This window comes from Pogoniulus pusillus, chromosome Z, assembly GCF_015220805.1.
Source record: "Pogoniulus pusillus isolate bPogPus1 chromosome Z, bPogPus1.pri, whole genome shotgun sequence".
Taxonomy (NCBI): domain Eukaryota; kingdom Metazoa; phylum Chordata; class Aves; order Piciformes; family Lybiidae; genus Pogoniulus; species Pogoniulus pusillus.
In genome coordinates, this window is record NC_087309.1 from 102,643,516 (window position 1) to 102,663,049 (window position 19,534).

At 44.3% G+C, this 19,534-nt stretch overlaps 1 protein-coding gene across 5 annotated transcripts in view; it reads left to right on the plus strand.

The window, feature by feature from the left end:
• Nucleotides 1-6,521: 6,521 nt before the first annotated feature.
• The window catches only part of LPAR1 (lysophosphatidic acid receptor 1), a 94,267-nt gene continuing 81,254 nt past the window's right edge, over nucleotides 6,522-19,534 (plus strand). For 3 of the 5 annotated variants that reach the window (XM_064176690.1, XM_064176694.1, XM_064176695.1), the window contains exons 1-2: nucleotides 6,522-7,066; nucleotides 7,502-7,680. The gene's annotated coding sequence lies outside the window, so the exon portion shown is untranslated. Of the gene's footprint in view, nucleotides 7,067-7,214; nucleotides 7,233-7,360; nucleotides 7,681-19,534 lie in introns of those variants that run through there. The other 2 variants (XM_064176692.1, XM_064176691.1) reach the window with 2 other exon arrangements.

Sequence of the window (19,534 nt, forward strand, 5' to 3'; positions counted from 1 at the left end):
TATATCCAAATTCTTTACCATTCAGCTAGTATTACAGGTCCTACCTCGAGTTTTGGAAGGGTTTTGGTTTTTTTCCAGTTTTGTTTGGTTAAAGCTTCAGTTCCACACCACTCCTCCTCTGGTAACATGAGTGTTCTTCATCCCACTGTGGACACAAGCACCTTTTGAAAAAGGTTTAGTGGTTGACAACGACAAAGTTCTGGAAGAGGGAGAAGAAGCAAATTATATTACAGTGAAAACAGCAACACTTAGACACTAATGACAAATAGCATCACCCAAATGAATGCAATTCCAATGTAGGACTGAATTTTTCACTTGCCATTTTTTTTTCCCCCAAATGATGTCTTCAGCAGTTATTCAAAGATCTGACTTTTAAATGCTGATGGGCAAAAGTTATACACATCTGTAAACCAGTGTGCAAAGCTACACACAGCAGACAGACAACCATCAGACTTTCACCAAGTACTTTTTTCTTTTAATCCTGCATAGTATGGCACTAACTTTATTGGTAGAAAAATATAATTTGGTTTCAGGTGGAAGGACACAGACAGGATAACCTATGTATTTTAGATGTTGTCTGTTAGCTAATAATCTCTGTTGGGGCAGAATTTTACTTTCTCTGGATCTGGAAGCTAGAGACAGTGGGGTGGCTGCTGGAGTGGTGTGTTAAGTGTATGCACCCACTGGCTGCTGCTGCACTTTCTGGGAGTAAAGCTCTTCCATGTCTCCCCATATCTTCATGAGAAAGCAGATTTCTGTCCTTTCACAGCACTGGGGCCCTATGCTTGGTGAAGAGATGAATCAGAACAAAACTCAGTATCCAGTCTTCTCTCAAAAACTTATAACTGAATTCTGTTTCTTAGATGGCCTAAAAATCAAAGTCTGACTAAGTATCAGAGCCCTGGAGACCAGTTGGTCTTTTACACATCTTGTGCAAATTAACAGCTTCCTCAAAACAGCAGCAGTGACACTGCCCCCGGCTCCAGCCCAGGCACAGCTCGGAGTTGAAGGACAGATGTCACCTGAAGCTGTTTGGTGCTGCTGCTCTCCCATGGAAGACACAGATTCCCAGCCTCCCACCACTGCTTTTCCTGTGTGGAACCTGCAGCTATCCCGACCTCTGCCCTTATTCCAAAACTCACAATCTGCCCCTCACTGTCTTGCCTCCTCTGTGGTGTTGAAACTGCAACAGACAGTTTTCCCAGCCTCCTCTCCTAAAATGCTGGCTCTTGTCCCTACAGCCGTTTTAACAAGCTCTGTATGCTTCACACAGCTATTAGCACTTGTGTGTTCCAGCACCTGCAGTAAGCTGAGGATTGTGGTCACAGAATCACAGAATGTTAAAGGCTGGAAGGGACCTCAAGAGATCCCTAAGCCCAAACACCTTGCAAAGCGGCTCACTTAGGATAGCCTGCACAGGAACACATTCATGTGGGTCCTGCATGAGTTGTTTCTGGATTTGCCACTCATGCCGTTGCATGCCTGAGGCATCTTACAAATAAACCCTGGTGCAACCATTTCAGGGCATGGATGATACAAGCGCCAGGACAATTCAAAGTCCCTTTCATAAAGACCCAACACCTTGATCATTTGGACTGATGCTGCTCTTGTTTCTTGCAATAGGCTGCTCTATGCAGCCTGATCTGAATCAGACCTTGCCATGGAGACTATAAGAACAGTCAAATTCTCTGCTTTTGTAGTAAAATCCCTAACTCTAAGTATGTTCAGGCATCCATGAACATCTACTTTTCCTTTAGCTATAGACATACAGTCCTGCTGTTATGCACTGGACATGAGCAGAAAGCAATGCAAAGCCAAATCCTGGTTTGCAGGAGCAGTATTATGATCACATTAGCTTCCAGCAACCAGCTATGCTATCACAGAATCAACCAGGTTGAAGAAGACCTCTAGGATCATCAAGTCCAATTTATCACCTAAACCTTCTAATTAACTAAACCATGGCACTAAGTGCCTCATGCAGTCCCCTTTTAAACACCTCCAGAGATGGTGACTCCACCACCTCCCTGGGCAGCCCATTCCAATGGGCAATCACTCTTTCCATGACGAACTTCTCCCTAATGTCCAGCCTAAACCTGCCCTGGTGCAGTTTGAGACTGTGTCCTTTTGTTTTGTCACTGAGTGCCTGGGAGAAGAGACCAACCCCCACCTGGCTACAACCTCCTTTCAGGTAGTTGTAGACAGCAATAATGTCTCCCCTGAGCCTCCTCTTCTCCAGGTTGAACAAATCCAGCTCCCACAGCCACTCCTCACAGGGCTTGCACTCCAGCCCCCTCACTAGCCTTGTTGCCCTCTATAGAAGGATTAGGATGAGCTCAAGTCTGAGAAGCATGAAGCTGAGGCAGGGAGAGAGTGACTCTGCATGGAAAAAGCTGCTTTCTGCCTTGAGAGCTTTCCAGGTTCCAGAGGAGTTCGTGGTTCACAGGACGTCACGCGCTGCTGCTGTAAATACATAGCAGGAGGCCAGAGGAGACTGAACAAGGGCAGAAGAATTGCAGTGCAGCAAAGATGTCATGGCTTTACGGATAGGGCTGCCTTCTTTCTGTGGGACTTCTGATGTGTCTGAAGCTGGTCTGGAGAGCAGCATGTTTTCCAAATGTGGGTGATGTTATTTGTTCCGATTCCACCGCATCCTCTTCTGAACAGATCCCCTACACAGGAGCACTGGGCTTCAAACAGTCTATGTATGACAAATGAACAAACATCAAGCTCCAGAGAGAGTCCTACCCTGTGTGCATTGCTGGAGCTGGTCTTCATATCTCAACACGTGCTGTAGCACCGCATTACCCACCGTGGTGTCTTGGGAAACTGGAACATATATAAGTGCTTATCAAAAACCAGTAAGCACTGAAAGTATTTTTCAAGTTCTCTTGTTATTCCTATTTCAGATAATGCTGAAACTTGTAATTTTTTTCTTCACCTATTAAGGCATTAATTGTGGGTCTTGTCTAACACCTCCTTCAAAGCATCCACTTCGCTGAAAGATTTGGCACATTTCCAACCTGGAACAAAAATATCCATTGCTACAGGAACACTACAGTATGATGCATAGAGAAGTGAGAGAGTGAAGAGACTTCTTAACTGTAAATTCCCTGAATTTTTATTTTTTTTAATTAAAAACATGAGAGGTACTTTCCAGGCCCAGACTGAAAAGGAATTAGATGTCTGACTTTTCTGGGTCTGTATGACTAATCTTGCAGGCACTCAGTTAAAACTGCATGAAGGCTGAGAATGAAATATAAATGTATCAGTGTGTGTGTACGTATGAAGCATACATTTTGTTCTGAATCAATTCACAAAATTGAGCACATGGAACTTACTCGGTTCCTTCTGGAAATAGACATATTTCCAAACTGAAGGATGTGAAAACTACTTCCCTATCTAATGCGACGCAGTACATCTGTGTGTGATTGCATAAGCATGCTTCAAACCCCGGAGCAGCACAGCCAAGTCTCATAGAAGTTACATTCATTAAACTTTGTCAGGTCATGCGATCTCCCCTGCACCCTCAATGTTTGCCTCTCTCTAAGGTTTACTGAATTTCCCCTATATTTTCTATTTAGACAAAGAGAGGAGGGGTGAGAACTAATCGTAAAAGCCTTGAACAAAAAGCAAGTCACCATTACGGGGCTGAGCAAGCATGCTACCAGAAATCAAAGCAACTGAAAAATCATAGAATCATAGAATCAACCAGGTTGGAAGAGACCTCCAAGATCACCCAGTCCAACCTAGCACCCAGCCCGAGCCACTCAACTAGACCATGGCACTAAGTGCCTCATCCAGGCTTTTCTTGAAGACCCCCAGGGATGGTGCCTCCACCACCTCCCTGGGCAGCTCAATCCAATGGGAAATCACTCTCTCTGTGAAGAACTTCTTCCTAATATCCAGCCTATACCTACCCTGGCACAACTTGAGACTGTGTCCTCTTGTTCTATTGCTGGTTGCCTGGGAGAAGAGGCCACCCCCCACCTGGCTACAATGCCCCTTCAGGTAGTTGTAGACAGTAATAAGATCACCCCTGAGCCTCCTCTTCTCCAGGCTAAACAGGCCCAGCTCCCTCAACCTCTCCTCATAGGATTTGTGCTCCAGGCCCCTCACCAGCTTTGTTGCCCTTCTCTGGACATGTTCCAGCACCTCAACATCTTTCTTGAATTGAGGGGCCCAGAACTGGACACAGTACTCAAGGTGTGGCCTGACCAGTGCTGAGTACAGGGGAAGAATAACCTCCCTTGTCTTACTGGCCACACTGTTCCTGATGCAGGCCAGGATGCCATTGGCTCTCTTGGCCACCTGGGCACACTGCTGGCTCATCTTCAGCTTAGTATCTATCAGTACTCCCAGGTCCCTTTCCTCCTGGCTGCTCTCCAGCCACTCTGTCGCCAGACTGTAGTCCTGCTTGGGGTTGTTGTGGCCAAAGTGCAGAACCCTGCACTTGGCCTTGTTAAATCTCATCCCATTGCTCCTTTACATCTATTCACTGAAGACAGCATCAGAAACACTTGGGGTTTTTTATTGTATGTCACCATAGGTACATCTGCCCAGTTTAGGGCTCCTCAGTTCAAGAGAGACAGGGATCTGCTGAAGAGAGCTCAGTGGAGAGCCAAGAAGATGGTTAAAGAACTTGAACATCTCCCCTCTGAAGAGAGACTGAGAGAGGGGGGTTGTTTAGTCTTGAGAAGACTAAGAGGAGATCTGATCAATGTCTATAAATATCGGAGGGGCAGATGTCAAGTTGATGGTGCCAATCTCTTCTCTTTTTGGTGACACCCAGCAAGAAGACAAGCAGCAATGGATACAAATTTGAACATAGAAGGTTTCACCTCAACAGGAGGGGAGACTTCTTTACTGTGAGGGTGACAGAGCATTGGAACAGGCTGCTCAGAGAGTTGTGGGATCTCCTTATCTGGAGACTTTCAAAACCCTTTGCACTCCTGTGCAGACTACCCTAGGTGATCCTGCTTTTGGCAGGGGAGTTGGACTCTAGAGGTCCCTTCCAACCTCTAAGATTCTGTGATTGTGTGATGTTGCCCTCATACAATTCCATCTTAGGTGTGCATCAGCTTTTCCCAATGGCGACAGGACTACTATTTTCCTTCAAAGATAAGGAGCTAGAGTCGCTACTGAAAATGTCCTAACCAGCAAGTCTGAGTAACCACACTAGAGGAGACTTTTGTGGAGACCAGATAGTGGTAATTCCAAACTTGCAGATGCAGTAGTTCTTCCCACCAAGCATCTTCATAACTGCACAGTCTCACTGAAACATACTCGTGCATACTTGGGGTGGCAGATCTCGCCACGAAGACAGAAGTCCTGTCAGCTCATCCTCTGCTTGAAGTTCAGATTGTTTTTAAGTTAGTCTGCGTTGTTATCATTGTAGATGGGCAACTGGCTGAGCAAGGAGCATGAACTGTAGACATGTGCAGGCAGTTTCTGTTCCAAAAAGCTGAGCAAAATTAAGCTACACAAGGAAAACATCTGGCTGCAGCACCGGAGGCATCACTTTTACATTCTGAAGTCCTGCTTTTCAACCAGTGTACAAATCACACCATTTCTACCACTGGGGAGGACATCCAACTTGCGTTCATTTCAAACCTGTAGCTGCTGTCCAACCTGGATGCAGCCCACGTGCAGATGAGAATATATTAAGACTTGTCCAGTGCTTAGTGTACGGATGGTAAACCAGGTATTGGAGTTTGTAACAGAACATGTGTTTTCACCACTCCCTGCAAACACTTGGGATCTTGATTTGAAGGCAAGTAAAATCAAACTTTTCCCAAAATGAATGGTCTGCAACAAGAATTTTCTGCATGTTGAAGACAAGCTTCTGTGCTAAATCACAATGCTGAGTACACAAACAAGGTCCAAGGTTGCGTGGGGATGAAAATTCTCTCTTGTGGAAGTATGTGTAGCTACCATTACACAACCAGTTTTGATACACACACACACGCACACACACAAAGAAAAGAAAAACAAAGGGGCATGCATTAACTGCTTTGTAAAGGGAAAGACCCCTAACCAGCCATGACAGCAAAAATTCTTCTCAGGTGGATACTGAGGATCTTTTTAATAGCAATACCCATGGTACAGCAGGTGATGCCAGTAGTTAGGGATTTCAGTGTCATTGCTGTATTGATGACACACAAACAAACATCTGACTTGGGAACTGTCTGCAGCTTTCAGGTTCCTTTGGAAACAGCGTGTACTTTAAATGGGCTTGGTCTTTCGTTATGGGTTTTTGCGCTGCTAGAGGCACTGCTGGCTTGCACGGCTGTGAGGAACGTCTCTAGAAAATCTCTGCAGGGGGATTGGAAGCCGCTGGCTTTCTCAGCGAGTGAGCGAGAAGCGCTGTGCAAAATGCTCATCTTCTCACTCAATGCGTGCACATGCAGAAGCGGCCTCTAGATGCTACTGCAATCCAACTAAATCAGGCTGTTTCACTGCAAGAAAACTTTTGGGGGAGTACAGAAGTAACTTGAACCTGGTTTTGTATAGTAAAATTGCTCTTCAAACAGTGGAGACGTATCCGTGGAGCGCCCGTCCAGCTGTAGTGGCTTGGTGAAACTACAGACTGATTCTCCCGGTAGCCGGGGTTCCCAAACGGTCTTTGCGGCCATCGGCATACTTTTTGAAGGAGGCGAAATGCGGTTGCCGCAGAAACAAGCCGCCCATCGCCGCGCAGCCTTTGCGCCGTAACCCCACCGCCCTTATTCTAGCTCAGCCTTCGCGCCCTGCCAAGCTCTGCCGTCGAGAGCGGGCAACCCCCTTCCTCGCAGCGGGGAGGGACGCAGGGGTACCGGCTCTCCCCGCCGCCTTCATTCCGCGCCGAGGGGCCGCTTCAGGGTCCGGCGGACCAGGGCGGGCAGGCGCGGGGCGCACCTGGGTCCCCGCCCGGCAAAAGCAGGAGGAGCGAGGGCGGAGGGAGCCGGTCCCCTCCCCGTCCCTCCTCATCTCTCCTTCTCCTCCCTATCCCTCCCTCCTCCCTCCTTCCGTGCGCGCCGGCCGCGGCGGCGCCGCGCTCCCTCCAGCCGCGCCCGCGCAGCCCCCGCAGGTAAGCGCCCCACAGAGCGCCCGGGAAGCCGAGCCGCGGGGTCCCGCCGTCCCCGCCCGGGAGGAGGTGCTCATTTCCCTTCCCCTGGGGGATCCGCGTCCCCGGCGCCTTTTTTCTCCTCTTTCTGTGTGTGTGTCTGTTTTCTCCAGTGTCTCTGAAACTGGCGGTAACTTTGGGGGGCGGTGAGGAGGGGGTGCAGCAGTGCAAGGGGGAGGTGCGTTTGCATGGGGCAGGGTCCGCGGAAGGGCTCGTTAAGGGTGGACTTTACTGGGCTGCTGGCGTCGGGTCGGGCAGTTTCTGCTGGTCTAACATCTCTGGGGCTGGCCCGGAATAAGTAATGGACACTTGTTTGATTAAGGGACACTAACAGTGCTGGTACTCCTGTTCGCTTACTTGGGCTTGTTCTGATTTATTTTTTTTTCTTTTCCCCGTGAGGTCTCTTTGGATTTATTTATACCAAATTAAGGCAGTGGAAAAAGTCTAACCTAAAAAAAAAAAATTTAAAAAAAATGGTTGCCACCTCTCTGTCCTGACTTCCTCAGTCCCTCAGACGAAGAAAGAGCCTGCAAAAGTCGGATGGAAGCCGTGTCTGTGTATCCGTGGCGTTTACAGAGGTAAAGATCATGGAAAGGATAAATGACAAGTACGAGGGTACAGAATAGTAGAGAAAGACCAGGGGGGCGGGGAGCACGCTTTAGGACAAAAGCCGTTAGCAAACCGAAGTGTGAAAAAGGAGAGGTGGAACCAGGGGGACCAAGTTTCTTCCTCTCATTCCTTTCGGCATGTTCTTTTTAACTAGCTCCACAACGGGAGCCCCTCAAGAAACTTTATTCCAATAGCAGCATGAGAAGTTTTTCTGTATGGCCCTTTATCAGGAAAATGTTGGAATGTCTGAACTTTTTCTTGTGGATTTTTTGTATGAAATGAACTCACACCTTTCTGATTTTCTGTTGCCTGTGAATGAATTAAAAGCTGCACAAATGCTCCCTTCCTCCTCCTTCTTATTTTTTTTTCCCTTACTTTGCTGGAATTTTTTAAACGTTCAAGGCAAAACAGCTTTCTGTGTAGGCAACCTGCAGCCCCAAAGTGTTAGGGAATCGGGATAGATGCTGTCGTTTTACTGCTGAAAAACTGCTGCAATTCCATCTTTTCAAAGAAAGCCTCTTGTGTGATAAATCAGGTTTGGTGTGTTGTACCGTTTGGTCTAAACTGAATTACTCTCAGGTCAGAGTCATGTTTCACTTTGGCATCCAGGACTGCATGCCATGCTCCCTGTTACTCTTACGAGGATGGGGAGTACTGGAGTACTAAAATAATACACTCTGGCAGTTTCAGCAGTGAGCTGGAAGCGCTGCTGTGTGTGCATAGGCGATAGGTGAAGTTCTGTCCTATGGCTTGCTAATGCTGGCTGTAGGCGTGCCGTCTGTTTCTCCTTAACTGATAATGTGCTCCAACTTACAAAACAGCTTGGTAGGCCTGTGCTTTACTATTGTTTTTATTAAATATAAAGTGAACAAAATGCTGTCTTTTTTCCAGAAAAGATTGACACTGCCTCATCCTTTGCATATATACATGAACTTATCTTTGTTCTGTCTTTTCAGCTGCAGTTAACTAAGTAAATACTATTGTGGAACACTGAGAAATGCTGTTCCATGCTTGATACGGTGTCCCTATCACTCCCTACTACAGGTTGCCCTTATCAGACTTTTGGCTGCTGTAAGCCTTATTCTGAGAAGTTACCAGTAAAGGTGCTGGTTGGAAAGAGGAAAATACTGACTGGTGTCTGCTTTCTTTTCCTCTCCTCTTCGAAACAAATATGAAGGGTGGAAGGGTTAAACAGCTTTTAAGACAAAACACGTGGGACATGCAAAATTGAAGTAATGCTACATTGTGCACCCAGCCTTAATATGTGAACTTAACGTGTGAGTAACAGACAGTCTTATCACTATGTGCAAAGATACTTAATGGCTGTGTGCTTTTCATCAGTAACTCTGGGAAACGGAGCCTAAAATTTAATTCCTGCTGTTCCAAGGGAAAAAAAAATCTCTTTTGAGAAAAGAGAAAATAAAAATCTTTCTTTCACTTGGTTTTGCAGGAAGTGTCCCATAGTGAGGGTGTGTTGAAGAAAGCGTTCTGCTCTGGAGCTAAAACTTAGGTAGGACTTATCTGGGTTGGCTTTTACATTGCTGTGACAAGCCATTAATCATACCTCAGTGAACAGTTAATTGTTCCTCCGTAGTCTCTCCATACTGAGTTTGCTTTGTCCGATAGTCAGAGGTTTTAATTGAAAGGCAAGTATTACTTTGGAGTTGTTTTTGTCTTTGGGAGACCACCACCATCTCAACTTTGAGTACCCAGCAGTTTTGTGCATTATCTCTCAGAGGTCAGTTGCCTCCTCTAGATGCCTGAAGAGCTGGCTTTGAGCACCTCTAGGTGGTGACCTGCCAGCACTCACTGAACGCTGTTGCCTTGACATTTGCTGTGTATGTCAGTGCATTATTGTATGGGCACAGGGGAAAGCTGGGTGCAGCTTTGTCACTGAGAAGGCTGGATGGGGAACTCTCATAACTTTTACTCATTATGTCAATTGGTGATGGTCCAAGAACACTTAAAAGATATGTGAGAGTGGGACCAGGTTACACTGTGAGGCTGTTGTCCTCATTATAATTTCCCCTCAAAAATTAGGGTTTACTGAATTTGTGAGATTTCATTCCTTTTATGAAGAAAAGTGCATGTAGTTTAAGGGGCACTCAAATGCAGTTTAAATCCATTTAAGGGGTGATTTGAACTGCAGCTGCTACCAGCAATATACAAGAAGTATAAAACTGTTATGTGTAAAGGAAGGTAGGGCAAACAATAATTGATCACTTCAGCATCTTTAATTTGTGGGTTATTTTTTTATATGTCATTATTTCATTGCTTTTTCCTTCACAATAGGTTATGTTGTATTGTTTTTAACAGTTTAGCAGTGTGAAAAGGAAAGGAAACAATCTTATAAAAAAAAAAACAGTGTGGTTTCAAAAGCAGAGAAACAAAAACAGAGTTATAAAAGGCAGTGCAGAAAAAGCTATTTGCCTTTGTTGTCTTTTTTTTTTTAGTCTTACTATATAGTGGTAGTTTGAAAGAAGAACACTGCCATGGCTCCCCAGAAGTGCTGGATCATCAAGGACTGGAGGTGTAATGGCTTGAACTGGTAGTGATTATGTAGTGTCCCATGTGTAGCTTTGACTTCTCCGTGTGTTATGAGGTGATACGGTAGAAATGTAACATTCCTCAGTGGTACAGCATTAGGATTAAACTTGGATATTTCATCTTTTATCTGAGTTTCCTTTATTGCTAGCTCAGATGCTTAAGGCTTCATCCGTGGCTCACAGATGTCAATGCTAAAGCCTGTACTGCCATCAAAAGGCTTTGCATCAAGACCAAGGCTGATGTGTTGTTTTGACAGAAACACAAAATTATCCCCAGGGCATAGGAAAGCTCTGTCAAGGGAATAAGAGCTGCTGCTCTGCTTCTAGTGACTTGAATGTTCATTTTCTTTTTTTTTTTTTTCATTCATACATAGTTGCTTTAAGTTGAGTAGAAGTATTGCATGTGCATTCTTGCATGTTCATTGCTGCAATGAGGCAAGTGACTATAAACACATGAAGCAGATCTGGGACCTTATTTTGATTTTTGATGAAGCTAGAGGAGAGAAATCTGAGAAATATTTGCCATTGTATGTCCAGATCTCTCATTCTCTCACCCACTGCTCTTTCTTGACTGTCTTATACTCTTCCCAGCCATCCAGGCTGATTAATAGCACACCTGGCTCACAAAGGTGTGGCCACTCTTTGGCTGAGGGTTGCACTCTAGAGCCAGTTTTGATTGCTTAGTGACTTATTCTTGAAAATACAGTTTCCATTTGTGCAACATCAGCACTGGTAAGGAAAGACGCCTGTTTAGTGCCAATTTGAGTGATATACACGTGTCTCTATCCCACATGGCCACTCCATCATTGTATTATGCTAACAAGTTCTTGAAAAAAGACCTTTTGAGGTGGTTAAAGCTTTGCTTTTCTGTATAGAGGAACAATAATAGCCTTGCTTGGGTCAGTGGAAAGTCTCCAGAACTTCCTGACAGTCACAGCCTGTAGGAGTAGTTTGTTACACACATTTTTTCTCACTCTTTCATCTACTTACTGGTTCTGGCTCCTTGAGCCACATAATGTAGGCAATTATGTAGTGCTCATAAACGGGTGAGCTCTGGCACATTTACCCCAGGGTGAAGAAGCATTTCTTCTTAAAAAGAAAGCAAACCTTCTTCCTTTGCTTCTGGCAGACAAAACACAGCCACAGACTCACGTAGCTGCTGTGATTCAAGAAGTCTGGGTAAAGCATGTATGCCTCTGCCAGCAGCACTGCTGGGCAGTGGAGGGGAACCATATTCCTTCTCCTCAGACCGCTCCTGGGATGAATATCCTGGACAGTGTCCCACACCAGGGCACGTGGAGAGCAGTTTGCTTTCCAAATTCCACACATTTTGCTTTCCAGACTCCTTGAAGGTTATTGCTGGGGAGTTGGATCATGACCTGGCTGTCCTTCCTGCTGGATAATTGGGAGTTAAGCATTTCCCCTTGCTGTTTCTCACCTTTGTATTGTTGCATGGTCTGCTGCTGAAGTCGTGGTAAATAGGGTGGATTGATAGCACAAGATAGCCCGTTGCAAAAGTAGGAAGACTGCCTTCAGCTTTGGGCATGCAGGTACTGTATTGGTGAGAACTGGATTACGGTTTTGTGCTTGCTGGTTTATTTTAATTTAAATTACCTTAACTTGAGAGGCATTGAGGAGGGTGTTGGGGGTCTTTTTTTGGCTTCCATATGGTATACTCAAGATAAAATATGCTGTCACTTTCTATTTTAAAATGCAAAGGTGCAAAGTATGCAAGCTCAGTATAATCTTTCTGCTTTTGGTTCTGACTGTGTCTCACAGGCAGGCATCTCCTGAAGTGTATTTTTGAAACTGATGGAAAAAGTGCTGATGAGTTTGAAGGTTATTCATGATGAAATTCAACACACTATAATATACCCCGTGAACACTACACACCATTTAGTTTTTTCTTCAGGAATTAACATGCAATAGTGACCTTCTGAGCAGGGTGGAATTTCACAGGCACACTCTATAGGTAGTACATCCATTTCTTTGCCAGCTAGAAAGCGTATTGCATACTGCAGTGCTTGCAGGAGCAAGCAAAAAAGCGTTGGACTGACATCAAAGGCAAGATCTTTCTGTACAAAATGCTGGAGATTTTAAGAGTGGTAAAAATCTGGCAAAGGAAACGCGTGCTGGTTTTCATTGAAAGCCCCTTTCTCTCCTTCCTCCTCCTATTTTTAGGGTGTGTATGTCAAGCGTGAAACGGTGCCAGTACATTATTTATGAGAGCAGTTTGCAGAGATGTTTCTTAGTTCTTTGGCCATTTGGTGGTGATTGTTTTTATCCTGGATGGAAAAATGTATGTTTAACTAGAGCTGTGATTTTCTTTTCTTTTCTTTTTTTTTTTTTTTTTTTTTTTTGTGTGTGTGTGAAGAAGTTAGCTGCAGTTCTGTTTAGTTTCTTTCTTTTTTTAAACCCATACTGTTTATGGCATAGAGAAATTTATATCGTCTTTGGATGGGTGGGTGATTATTTAGGAGTACTAAGCTTAACACAAATTCTAACAATGACTTACTGGTTTCTGAGAAGTCAGGGGAGATGCTGTGTGAATCTCATCTATTTTTCAGGTGGTTATATTTCAGGTTGGTGTTTACAGGAAAGAAAAAAGAGGTTTCTCAGGAGAAGATAGTTGTGTGCCTTGGAAGCATGGCAAGTGTGGTGTCTGTTGCAGCAGGGCATTGTAGAGGGTTGATAGGCACTGGATTTCAACAAGTGTTTAGTGATAGATAATGCAATCTGCTTTTGACCTGTTGCCAGTGTCAGACCTGCATCATGGAGGTGTTCAAGAAAAGACTGGATGAGGCACTTAGTGCCATGGTCTAGTTGATTGGATAGGGCTGGGTGATAGGTTGGACTGGATGATCTTGGAGGTCTCTTCCAACCTGGTTGATTCTATGATTCTATGATAATCCAAATAACCTGAGATTCTATGATACAGAGTGAGAGAACTAGGATGGCATTATGTAGCTGCCATGTGTGAAGAGCAACTTGTCTTCACTTTCTGTCCCCAGCCTCACTGCCTGTGTCACTAGGACGCTGGTGCAGATGAAATCCTATCTTTCCTTGCTGCTGGATTACAAATCAGCCTCATTAATATAAAACAATGTGTAAGGGCTGATACTGGCTCCAGAGATGCTGCCAGTACAGTGGTGGTCACTGTCCCTTCATCTCCCAGCAGTGCTAGCCCAGCGCGTTAGCAAGGAAAAGTGAATTGCCCAGTGGCAAGTAAAAGCAAATTGTCAATCAGCAGTGCCAGCTACAGCTGCTGGCCCTCAACAGACTGGCTGAAGGCAGGGGGTCTCAGTGGAGGGCTGTAGATTAATATCTTAGGCCAATGGCTGTATCAGGAGGAGGTCAGCTTGCTTCTATGAGAGGATGCCTTGCTCTGGGAGTGTCTGTGGTGGTAGTAACTGTGGTCAAGACATAGAATTCCTTGTTTCCCGTGCCTACATCAAGTGCTCACTGACTTTCTTGGTGGAATCTGTTTTCTTGTGGTTGCTGTGGGATTTTTCCAGCCTCTTCAAATCCTCTCTTGATGTCATTTTTTTGGGTCCTGGCACCTTTATGATTTTGTTGGTACTTCACTAATCATTTTCACAGTTACTTGTATCAAAATCTGAACTAATAGGTAAGGCTGGTGGGGTGTGTGTGTGTGTGTGTGTTTGCTTTTCTATTCATACATTTAAAAGCACTCTCATTAACAACCCAGCTAGCAGAAATAAGTCATACACTTTTTGTGTAGTTGCTCTTTCCACACCTATTGTGGTAGGTGTTTTTTCAGTGATTCCCTTTAGAGACCACATATTTTACAAAATATGTGTAGTCCCAAAATGATCTGCAGTGGAAAGGTGTTGTTTTGTAGGTTTACCCAGAGAATCTGTGAATGCCTTATCCTTCAAAAGTGAGACCAGACTGAATGAGCCTTTGTGCAACCTGGTTTGGTAGGAGATATCTCTGCCTGCGTCAGGATGTTTGGAACTAGATGATATATAAGTTCTCTTCCAACTCAGACTGTTCTGTGATTCTGTGAAGATGTAATGTAGGATATAAAAGTAGATAATTGGTCTAATTTGCCACAGGTTGTGCTTATAGAATTGAGCTTTCTAGGGCATTCTTGTAGTTTTCTGCTGGTTTTGAGTAAATAAAACTAAATATTGAAGAAAAACATTTTAGAAATTAGTAGAGGAAGGTGCAGTAGACTAGAATAGATTCAGACTGATGATAAGCCTGTAAATGCCAAAGGAGAGTGATGCACAGTAGACTCTGTATTAGTGCTGTGTTGTATGACATTGGCTGTTGCACTTGGAAGGTGTTTTTGTTCAGCTCTGCTGAAGTGACCAACTGGCAAATTATTGATGTTGAAGAATTCCTCTAATGTTTCCCTGGGCCATGCCAAGAATGCCTGCAGACACTCCTGTCTTCACCAGGAGGTACCAGCCATGGTTCTAAGAGTGTGTTGTCCTAAATGCTGTGGTGACACCTAGGACATGCTGGTGTCACATTTGAGCATGTGTTTGCTGTCCACATAATTGTTAGATTCTGTAGATGTGGCTTTCAGCAAAGGATTCTTTAGGGTATTCAGCTGTTTCTATCCCCCTGCTTACTGCTATGCTCTTGCAGACACAGAGCCTCCAACAAGGTCCCTGCTCCCTCATTCCTCTTGTCAAGGAAATGGATTCCCTGATTGTTTTCCTGAGATGTTGCAGATGAATAAGCAATTTCAGTCAAATTTATGTCTGGATTGGTGCCCAGTGTTCAGGGAACACCGTCTTGAATGTGATGTGTTGTACCTGAAAGGTACTGTTGTAAATACTTACTGAGTTTAGTGGTCTTTCTGCTTGCTTGATGTTTCTCCCAAGAAATAGCAGAAATGAAAAGCAGTGCTGTAGAATTGAGGTGGAATACCTTTGACCTGCACTGGGCATGATTTCTCTGTAGGTATTTTAGAGCTGTCCTGATATGGCTGACGACATGCCAGGTTCATTTTGCTCCTCCTAAATCCTGGAATACTATGTCCATCTTTGGGTTCTGTATTTCAAAAGAGTAAGGGATCTGCTGGAGGAAGTCCAATAGAGAGATACCAGGATGATAATGAGACTTGAACATCTCTCCTGTGAAGGAAGACTGAAAGAACTGAGGTTGTTTAGTCTTGAAAGGAGAGAGATGAGGGGAGTATCTTATTAATATCTATAAATATCTTAGGGGTGGGTGTCAAGATGAAGGTACCAGGTTCTTTTTAGTGCTGCCCAGCAACAGTGCAAGAAACAGTGGGTACAAGCTAAAAGGCTCCACTTAACAAAAAGACACTTCTTTATGGTGAGGGTGATGGAGCACTGCAACAGGCTGCCAAAGAGGTTGTAGAATCTCCTTCTCCAGACACTTTCACCTGGATGTGTTTCTGCATGGCCTGCCCTATGTGATCCTGCTTTGGCAGGGAGATTGGACTGGATAATCTCTGGAGATCCCTTCCAAGCCTAACATTCTGAGATTCACCTCAGAGCAATGCATTTCCCTGTATGGAAACCTTGTAAACTAGAGAAGACTTTGAATTAATCTTTTTCTCCCCTGGTCTTCCAGTTTCTCGTTTACAGCGGTTGCAGTGTCCTGTTTCAAATACCCCATGCAAGTGAGACTGGAGGTCGATTGAGACTTCAGGGTGTTACTGTGATCAAAGCAATTCTAGTAATTAGTGAATTGTCTTAAAACAGGTCTCTAGAATTATTGCCATTTTGCAGACAGTTGATAGAAATAGCACAGCTTAAAGTGTAGTATGTTTCTATCCCTAGCCTTGGGTTGCTTAAATTTCATATGCAAAAGTATCCTAAGAGGTTCAGACTAGAGAAAAAAAAATGCAGGGAAAGATGTGCAAGGTGATGACAACCTGATGACAGGAGGGAATTACATGATGGTAGAACACATAAATGCCTTAAAACTAATATGCCTGAAAAAACACTTCTGCCATGGTCCTGCGTGTTTCTGTCCTCAGCGTTTCCTCCGAAGTTTCTTATAAACAGAAGTCAGCTGCCCAGCTTTTACTGACAAAGCTCTGGCTGAGAGACTTGTTTACTGTTTTTTTTAGTTCCCCGCTCTAATTTTTTTCTGAAGATGACACGAAGACTCTGTGAAGGGTCTCTTGGTATGATTATTGTGGCAACCAGTTGTTTTTTCCTTTAGTAAAGTGGCCCACAAGTGTGGGAAGGACTTTGGCGTTGAAGCTGTACCCTGTTCCTTTGTGCTTCAGCGTTGGCAGGCATGTGGAGGAGGGAGAAAAAATACTGTCTTGGAGTTACCAAGATGAGGTGACATTTCTCAGTTGGTAGCAAACTCAAACATGAAACTGACTACTGTAATTGTGCAAGAAGTCATCATTTCCCCCCTTATCTCCCTCTGAGTGTTCCATATGTGGCTTCACTAACTTCCCCTGAGACCCTGCAGTGGGGACTTTTTCCTCGTATAAACTGCATCTCCACTAGAGGGGGATGCCACTATAGCTATACTGGAAAACTTTGGGAATTTGGATAGATTCTATTCCTTCACTCTTCCCCGCTGGAGGGTTACCTTAGAAGGAGACTGCTGTTGGACCAAAGGCTGCTGGGACCCTTCTGCCCAGTAATGGCCTTATGCAGCAGCTGACCAAGTATTGGGTTTCTCCAAAACAGTGTCTGTTCTGCCAGCTCACTGTGGTGCATGTTCATATGGAATCTTAGAATCAGAGAATGGTTTGGGTTGGAAGGGACCTTAAAGATCATTTCATTCAAATCCACCTGCATGGGTGGGAACACTTTTTCCACCAGATCAGGTTGCTCAAAGCAAGGATGGGGCATCCACAACCATTGGGCAGCTTGGGCAGCTTGTTCCAGTGCCTCATCTCCACCACAGTGAAGAACCTCTTTCATACATCTAATCTAAATCTACCTTCTTCTAGTTTAAAGCCATTACCTCTTGTCTTGTCACAACATGCCCTCTCTAGCTTCCTTGTAAGACCCTTTAGGTACTAGAAGGCTGCTGTGATGTCTCCCTGTCTTCACAGGAGAGATATATCAGCACTGTGTCTTTGTGGCACTCCTGTGGACCTGCTGTAACAAATCCATGTCTGTCTTACATTGGGGGTCCCTGGGTTGAACACAGTAATTCAGGTGAGGTCTCATGAGAGCAGAGGGGAAGTATAAGGCTGGCTGACCTAGGAGAAGTGACTCAGCAGTCAGGGAGACTGAATATGAGACTTAGCACACCTAAATGGTTTATTCAGTGACCAGAGGATCTCTGCATGGTCCTGTAACTTTGGTGATGTGGACACAGCTGGTGGGTTGCAGTTGTGAGATGCCTAAAAAAATCTGGTTTGTGGGTGGATTTCAGTATGTTCTCCTTTTGTGGCTTAGTTCTCTTGAACTTCTCGGTTTATTTGTGTAGTTACAAAAAAAGAGTCTTAGTGGTTCCTGAGTAATGCTTCATGGCTTATGCTTTTGTTATGAACTGTCTTAAGGAGGCTTTGAAGTGTGTGTGAGTGTTTAATGTTTGTAACCATGCTAATGTGCACTGGGTTCCAAGGGGAGATTTTGAGGCAAACTACTATTTAGTTTTGGTTTTCATTTTTAAGAATAATCCATTGCTATTCAGCTGGACTTTTCTCTGCTAGAATGTTTTTTTTTTTCCCTCCTTTCTTCCTCTTTAAAAGGTGTGCATTGGAAAAGTGGTGAAATAGACTAGGTAGCATTTGGACATTTGTCTGTCATGGCATGTGTTAAAATATTGTTCTGTTTTTATACTAAGTGTATTATGCCTACTGACTTTTTTGATTTCCACTTGAATTCTTGATATCTCCTAAATAGTCTAATTGAAGTATTTGATGTTTCTGCAAGGCAATATGTGTGCTGAGGACCTGGTCAGAGAAGTTGAGTAATCACTGAAGTGTGGTGTGAATTTACAACAACCTACTTAATTCATGTGACCTCTTGTATTCCCTAAAAGCTTGTCTGCTAAACACAACTCTGAGTTAATCCAAGTCAATTCTTAGAGTGAATTAGTCAAGCTGTGTGCTAATCCTCTCTGTTTACCTGCTTATTCAGATAGGCAGCAGCCTAAGCTGCATTAAATTCACTTGATAATCGTGAGGGGAAGGGTCAGAGGGAAACATAATGAAATCTTGCTGGCATTCTTCATCTTTCTCCTTCTGGGACATATTTCAGAACTGCTTTACATTTATAGGTCTTGAATTGTTGGAATGATCAGCATGAGCTACCTGAGGCCAAAACCCAGCACTGTGCTGCAGCTCTCTGCTAAGCATCCCTGACAGCTACCACTGCTGTATTTTAAGGAGTGTATTACTTTCTGATCATTGTTAAAAGTTGTTCCTCAAAACCTCGAAGTTGTTGAGGTGCAGTAGACACTGGAGAATATGGTGCAGAGTCTTTGATCTCTGCCAAGAAACTGTAACTAGCCCTGACTTTTACAGCATGGACTCTCAAATTTTGGGTGTATTGTCCCAGGGGCATCAGACTCACATGGTGGGCAAGAAGTAATTACCTTTCATTTGTCAACATTAGGATTTTTGTTGTCTTGAGCTACTGGGCTTGCTCCTCCTCCGTCGTGGCAAGATCAAAGGTAAGATCTTATTTCTGGGTCACTGCTGTCCATCAGATAAGTTTGTTTGTGGCCTTGGGAAAAAGCAGTGACATGAGAATAGGGAATTTAAAGCCTGTCATTAAGATAATTCTTTCTCATTGTCGATTCTAAATTCTTTCAAACTATGTTCAGGTTAGCCATGCAAAATACAGCACTGCAGAAATGGCCTGGAGAGCAGGCAGTTGAACTGCTGCAGATGTTACAAAAATATTTCTGAAGCAGCATGACTGTTATTTCTAATTTAAGGGGCTGATTAAACAGTTACTGCGTCTGCACTGGTGCTGGCCTGAACCACGTGAAGCTGATGCCTCCTGGTCTTCAAGGTACTTTTTTAAGTACCTTGGGGTGGATGAGGGGGGAATGCCTGGCAAATCTCTATTTCAGATAAACTTAATTAAACTTTGCTCACTATTGGTCAGGGTCTGTCTAAATCTGTATCAGGATGGTACATTTGTAATTAGGGGTTTGGGGTTTGGCATGCTCAGTTGTGGACTTCCCTGGGTTTGGAATTTCCAGATTATTGTATTTTGTGGGTGGTTCATTCTTCCTGAAGATTGAACATCTGTTTCATGGATGGGGTTGGGGGGGGGGGGGGGGGGGGGGAGGAGAAAGAAGTATTTGCTTTAATGCTGGCCCCCCTCGAAGCTGTTTAGAG